A 7,761-nucleotide genomic window follows, 5' to 3' on the forward strand; every position below is an offset into this window, starting at 1 on the left:
CCCCCGCAGCAAGGGTGGAAGGTCCTGGGAACCATCTTGAATTCGGGCAGAGGCCACGCCTTCATTGGCTTCGACATGCCCTTAGCTCTACAGCGCATGCGTTTTCTTTCTAATTCTTGGAAATTAAAAGTCACCCGGCGCTTCTTGAAGATCTTGTTCTAAATGGGTCACCTTGTGTTTCCGATTTATTGGAATCCTTAAATTCAAATCTAATCTGTAAATTTTTGTGTAATTTTTCTCATCTACAGAGCCAAAACAGAGGCCAGTGTGCAGCAGGAAGGACTAAGTTTAGACAACCAATTTTAAGGTTTGGGAACTCAGAAAACTGCAGGAATAGGGAACATCCTGGAGGTGGAGTGGTCTCTTCCAGCTCTAAAACTATCTGCTTATACATGGATTTAAAAGAAGAGGCAGAGCCTTTTAAATAAGGGACTGGGAGGCTGGGGGTGGAGATTCATTTCAAAATAGATATTTCTACAACTCAACAAACAAAAAGACAAACAACCCAATTTTTTTAAATGGGCAAAGGACTTGAACAGATGTTTCTTCAAAAAAGGTGACCAAAAAGCACATGAAAAGATGTTCAATATCATTAGGGAAAAACAAATCAAACCATGAGATCCCACTTCACACCCACGAGGATGGCTAAAATTAAAGCAAGCAAGCAAGCAAACAAGAACCTAGAAAGTAACAAGTGTTAGCAAGGATGTGGAAAAATTGGAACCCTCAGACATTGCTGGTGGGAATGTACAATGATGCAGCTGCTGTGGGAACAGTTTGGTTGTTCCTCAATATGTTAAGCAAAATTACTATATGACCAAGCAATTTCGCTCTGAATATATACCCAAAAGAGTTGAAAACAGGTGTTCAAACAAAAACTTGTACACAAATGTTCACAGCAGCACTCTTCACTATAGCCAAAAAGTAGAAACAAACGGTGGTATACCCATACAATGGGATATTACACAGTGAATAAAAAAACAAACAAAAAAAGGAATGAAATATGGGTACATACTATAATGTGGATAAATTTTGAAACCATTATGCTAAATGAAATAAGCCAAACACAACAGTCACATATTGTGTAATTCCATTTAGATGAAATATGAAGAACAGACAAATCTATACAGACAAAAAGCAGGTAAGTGGATTAGTGGTTGCCAAGGACTGGGGGGAGGAAGAGTGGGGAGTGACTGCTTAATTAGTACAGAGTGTCCGTTTGGAGTGATGAAAGTGTTCTGGACCTAGATAGTGGTAATGATTGTACAGCACTGTGAATGGCTAAATATCACTAATAGTAAATTTTATGTTATGTGTATTTTACTACAATTAAAGAATTTGATACCTCTAGGAAAGATCCCTCCTGAACAACAGATTTGTACTGACAATTGCCTCAAAATATCTAATGGACATTTCAAACTTAGTGTGAAAGTTAGTTTTATGTCAATCTGGCTAGGGCTATAGTAACTAGTTATTCACTAATAGGTGTTGCTGTGAAGGTATTTTGTAGGTGTGGTTAACATCCACAATCAGCTGACTTTAAGTAAAGATTACCTTGATAATGTGGGTGGGCCTCATCCAGTTAGTTGAAAGGCGTTTGGAGCAACACTAAGGTTTCTCTGGGAAGAAATTCTGCATCAAGACTTCAGCATGGGGCTTCCCTGGTGGCGCAGTGGTTAAGAATCCACCTGCCAAGGCAGGAGACACGTGTTCGAGCCCTGGTCTGGGAACATCCCACATGCTGCAGAGCAACTAAGCCTGTGTGCCACAACTACTGAGCCTGCGCTCTAGAGCCCACAAGCCACAACTTCTGAGCCCACATGCCACAACCACTGAAGCCTGTATGCCTAGAGCCCGTGCTCCGCAACAAGAGAAGCCACGACAATGAGAAGCCTGCGCACCGCAACGAAGAGTAGCACCCGCTCACCACAACTAGAGAAAGCCCGCTCGCAGCAACGAAGACCCAACACAGCCAATAAATAAATTAATTAATTAATTAAAAAAAAAAAAAGACTTCACCATGGCCGGGGTCGGGGGAGAGATAAATTAAGAGTTTGGGATTAACACTGCTATGTATAAAATAGATAAAAAACAAGGACCTACTGAATAGCACAGGGAACTATATTCAATATCTTATAATAACCTACAATGGAAAAGAATCTGAAAAAGAATATATATATATATATATATATATATATATATATGAATCACTTTGCTGTACGCCTGAAACTAACACAACATTGTAAATTAACTATACTTCGATTTTTAAATGGTAAAAAATAATAAATAGGGCTTCCCTGGTGGCACAGTGATTAAGAATCCGCCTGCCAATGCAGGGGACACGGGTTCGAGCCCTGGTCTAGGAAGATCCCACATGCCGCGGAGCAACTAAGCCCGTGTGCCACAACTACTGAGTCTGCGCTCTAGAGCCCACGAGCCACAACTACTGAGCCCGCATGCCACAACTACTGAAGCCCGTGCGCCTAGAGCACGTGCTCCACAACGAGAGAAGCCACAACAATGAGAAGCCCGCGCACTGCAACGAAGAGTAGCCCCCGCTCGCCACAACTAGAGGAAGCCTACGTGCAGCAACGAAGACCCAATGCAGCCAAAAATAATTAATTAATTAATTAATTAATTAATTAATTAAAAAAAAATCCAGTCAAAAAATGAGCAGAAGACCTAAATAGACATTTCTTCAAAGAAGACATACAGATGGCCAATAAGCATATGAAAAGATGCTCAACACCGCTAATTACTAAAGAAATGCAAATCAAAACTACAGTGAGGTACCACCTCACACCACTCAGAATGGCTATCATTAAAAAGTCCACAAATAACAAATGCTGGAGAGGGTGTGGAGAAAAGGGAGCCCTGCTACACTGCTGGTGGGAATGTAAATTGGCACATCCACTATGGGAAACAGTATGGACATTCCTCAAAAAACTAAAAATAAAGTTGCCATATGATCCTGTAATCCTATTTCTGGGCATATATCTGGAGGAAACTATAATTCGAAAAGATACATTCACCCCAATGTTCATTGCACTATTTATAATTAGCCAACCTAAATGTCCATAGACAGATGAATGGATAAAGAAGATGTGGTACATATATACAATGGAATATTACTCAGCCATAAAAAAGAACAAAATAATGCCATTTGCAGCAACATGGATGCAACTAGAGATTATCATACTAAGTGAAGTAAGGCAGACAGAGAAAGACAAATACCACATGATATCACTTATATGTGGAATCTAAAATATGTCACAAATGAATGTATCTACGAAAAAGAAACAGACTCACAGACGTAGAGAACAGACTTGTGGTTGCTGGGGGGGTGGGGAGAGGATGGAGTGGGAGTTTGGGATTAGTAGATGCAAACTACTGTATATAGAATGGATAAACAACAAGGTCCTACTGTACAGCACAGGGAACTATATTCAACATCTTGTGATAAACCATAATGGAAAAGAATATGAAAAAGAATGTATGTATATGTATAACTGAATCACTTTGCTGTACAGTAGAAATTAACACAACATTGTAAATCAACTATACTTCAATTAAAAAAAATTTTTTTAATGTTCAGAGCTTGACCACTTCCCATCACCAACATACTAACACCCTAATCTGAGCCACCATCATCTATCACCTGGATTATTCCAGTAGCTTCCTCACTGGTTTCTTTGCTTCCACCCTTGCTTCTGCTATGTACCAATCACAATAAAGCAGCCAGAGTGATACTTTTAAATTTTGAGTCAGATCATGTCCCTCCTCTGTTCAAAATCCTCCAATGGCTCCCCCATTTATTCACAGTAAAGGCCAAAGTCTCTACAGTGGCCTACAGGGTCCTACAATCTTCCCCCATGCACACACAGCATCCTTCTCATTTCATCTACTATTCTCATTCCTGCCTCAAGGCCTTTGCATTGGCTGTTGCTTCTGCCTAGAAGCTCTTTCTGCAGGCATCCACATAGCTCCTACTTTCACTTACTGCATTGTTTCATTGTTCAAACATCATCTTATCAATGAGACCTACTCTGAATCCCCTATTTAAGCTTGTAAACGCTCCTTCCACTCTCAACCTTCTTTCTCCAACTCAAATTTTTTTCTCCGTAACACATCTCTATTTAAAGTACTCTATCGGGGGACTTCCCTGGTGGTCCAATGGTTAAGAATCCACCTTCCAATGCAGGGGACGTGGGTTCGATCCCTGGTTGGGGAACTAAGATCCCATATCTGTGGGGCAACTAAGCCCACGCACTGCAACTACTGAGCCAGCGTGCCACAACTAGAGAGCCCGTGTGCCGCAATGAAGAGCCCACATGCCACCACAAAGATCCCACATGCTGCAACTAAGACCCAATGCAGCCAAATAAATAAATATTTTTTAAAAAATAAAGTACCCTATCAGAAGTTCCCTGGTGGCCTAGTGGTTAGGATTCTGGGCTTTCACAGCTGCGGCCCAGTTGGGGAAGATCCTGCAAGCCGCACAGCCAAAAAAAAAAAAAAGTTGTTTATAAAGTACCTTATTTATTTTACTTATTTATCTCTCTCCTACACTAGAATGTAGGCTCTGTGATGGCAAGAATAGTGTCTGTTTTGTTCACTGATCTGGCCTCAGCACCCAACAGTGCCTGTCACATAGTAGGTGTTCAGTAAATATTTGTTGAATAAATGAATGGATTTCAGCATTGAGAGAGCGCTTACCATACGCCAGGCTCACAGAAACACAATGAAAAAGCAGCACTGTATGAAAAGGGTTATACTGAAGTGTGCATAGGTCACTAACTCTGCATGGGAGGATAGAGAAGAACCCACAGAGAAGATGCTATTCTAGATGGGAGACACAGCATGCCCAAAGAACCTCACTGTTGCTTCCTCTACGCAGACTGTCTATTCATCTCTGTGTCACAAGGCCTGGAATAGAGCTAGGCACTCAATAAAGCTTTCCAGAAAGCTGTACAGAGGGGCTCAGGATTTACAAGTAGTGCCTAGATGTGGATGGAGGAGCTGGAGGCAAGCCATGCCATACCAAGGGGTTTTCATTTTTTTAATTCTGGATTTAATGAAAAGCCATTTGGAGTTTTAGGCAGGTTTTTTTGTTTGTTTGTTTTGGTTTTTTTTAAGTAAACTACCCTTCATCGGAGAGTGGAATGCAGGATGGGAGCAGGAGAAGGTGGCAGAGACTGGTCAGGGGTCAGCTCTGGCCGTCATGGTCAGTGATCTGGGCCTGTGGGAATGGAGAGGTGCTGAGGAATTCCAGGGAGAGGGAGGAGGAAGAGGAGATGAGACTGGTGGCCCACTAAATGTGGAGGGGGTGAGAGAGAAGAGGTCCCAAGCTTCTCCATCGCAGTGTGGTTAACTAGCATGGGGAACAAGGGAGGGCAAGCAGGTTTGAAAGGGTTGATAAATTCAGCTGGGGACACGTTGCATTAGAGATGGTTGTGGTGTATCCAGGTGGCTGTAACCAGTAGCTAGAGGGGGAGACAGGAAGCCTGAGCTTGCAATACTCTGTCCCCCACGATACCTCTTCCCCACCCCACCCTGGGCTCTGACTGTTGCTAGTCCGTCCCTACTGCCAGATTGTGAGGGTAGGAAGCAGGTCTGATTCAGGTTTCTCCCCAGCTGTCTAGGCCAGATTCTTTTTTATTTTTGGTCGGGGCGGGGGTGGGCATGCTGCACTGGCATGCAGGATCTTAGTTCCTTGACCAGGGATCAAACCTGAGCCCCGTGCAGTGGAAGCACAGAGTCCCAACCACTGGACCGCCGGGGAAGTCCCTAGGCCAGATTCTGAACCATAGCAAGTACTTTGTGCATGTTTGCTGAATGAATAAATGGGCATCCTTGGTTGAGAGGTGAGAGTGGAAGCAATAGGCATGGAAGATATTGTCCAAGGGGAATTTTCAAGGGAAATAAGAAAAGAGAAGTGCTTAAAAGACCTGAGGAGCAGTGGCCAGAGAGCTAGGAAGGTAAGCAAGAGCACTGCAGCCAGAGACCAAAGCATAAGTGTTACAAGAAGGAATTGTCACCAGTGTCAAAGGCTGCAGAGAAGTCAGGTAGGATGAGACTGACCAAGGTTTTGCTCTCATAAACAGTAAGCATTTCCCAGGTGCCTCCTCTCACTTGAGCATAGTGCCTCATGCTTTAGGCTGTGGAGATGGGATTGAGATACCTCCTGCCCCCAGGATGTTGAGAGTCCAGCAGGGGTAACTGCTTGTGCCATTCCCTTCTGTGTTTTACATTCTTTTTTTATATATATACTGAAAACTTTTATATTTAAAATTAGCCAGCTGGACTCAGTTTAGATGATCCCAATTTTGTTGGCAACATCCAAAGCATCATAGTCACGAGCCAGTCGAACATATGCATTTTTCTCTCCATCAGGCCTTATCAGGGTGTTGACCTTGGCCACATCAATGTCCTAGAGCTTCTTCACAGCCTGTTTAATCTGGTACTTGTTGGCCTTGACATCCACATTGAACACCAATGTGTTGTTGTCTTCAATCTTCTTCATGGCTGACTAGGTGCTTGATGATGGCATAATGGTCAAGCTTGTTTCTCTGAAAGGCGCTCTTCCGAGGATATTTGGGATGCTTCCTGAGCCACAGTGTTTTGGGCCGTTGGAAGGTAGATTACGTCAGACATTCTTTTTTTGTGGCTGTGGACGCCTTTCAACACTGCTTTCTTGGCCTTTAAAGACTTTGCTTTGGCTTCGGCTTTGGGAGGGGCAGGGGCTTACTTCTTCGCCTTCAGCGCCATCTTCCTGAAAAGCTGTGTTTTACATTTTTATGGTTGGGTCTAAGTACCTCATGAGTGATGCAGACAGTGAGTGCTGGGGAAATCTTAGAGAAGACTAATCAGCCAGGACTGGGGCAGGCTGGGAAGATGGCACGGAGGAGATAGCCTCTAAATTATACCTTAGAGGGAGATGAGAAAGAGTACATTCCAGAGTGATGTTGGTGGGAGGCTGAGGAAAGAGTACATTCCAGAGTGATGTTGGTGGGAGGCTGAGAAGGGAAACAGAGAATAGGTGTTCTGGGAGCCTTTGGGTCACCTGGATAAAGACGTCCAGCAGGCTTGTCCTTGCACTGGTTGGAGCACAGGAGAAAGCTCAGCTCTGGAGCTATGTATTTGACAGTGAGGGATCCATAATGCTTAAAGCAGGAAGTTTCCTGTGCATCCTTTCCCTCTGAGAGGTGAAGAAATTGAGGTGCAGACAGGAAGAGCTGTCCAAGCCTATAAACAGCAGACAAAGGCCCCAGGAGCTCAACCCTGGCCTCATTCCCTTTCCACTACTCCACAGCCGTTGGCCTAGAGGTCATGGGGAGCCACAAGAGAGAAGGTCTGGAAAGGGTGCTTGGAACAGTGAAAGCCAAGCCTCAGGGTAAAAGTGCATTGGGTAATGGGAGGAAGAAAAGGAACCAGAAGGGGAGAAATACCAAGAGAAGCCAAATAACGCCAATGAAGGAGCCCTAGCAGACAGGATCTTGAGATATTTGCACACCCATGTTCATTGCAGCATTATTCACAATGGTGAAGAAGTGAAAACCACCCAAATGTCCATCAGCAAACAAATGGATAAAGAAATTGTAGTCTATAGATACAATGGAATATTCATCAGCCTCAAAAAAGGAAGAAAACCCTGTCATATACAGCAACATGGATGAACCTTGAGGACAGTATGGTGAGTGAAATAAACCAGTCACAAAAGGCCAAATACTATATGATTATATGAGGCACCTAAAGTAGTCA

General features: G+C 43.4%; 1 pseudogene; it reads right to left on the bottom strand.

Moving 5' to 3' along the window:
* Nucleotides 1-6,305: 6,305 nt before the first annotated feature.
* On the bottom strand, nucleotides 6,306-6,768 carry LOC133088111 (large ribosomal subunit protein uL23-like; annotated as a pseudogene).
* Between the last annotated feature and the right edge of the window lie 993 nt (nucleotides 6,769-7,761).

This window comes from Eubalaena glacialis, chromosome 3, assembly GCF_028564815.1.
Source record: "Eubalaena glacialis isolate mEubGla1 chromosome 3, mEubGla1.1.hap2.+ XY, whole genome shotgun sequence".
NCBI lineage: Eukaryota > Metazoa > Chordata > Mammalia > Artiodactyla > Balaenidae > Eubalaena > Eubalaena glacialis.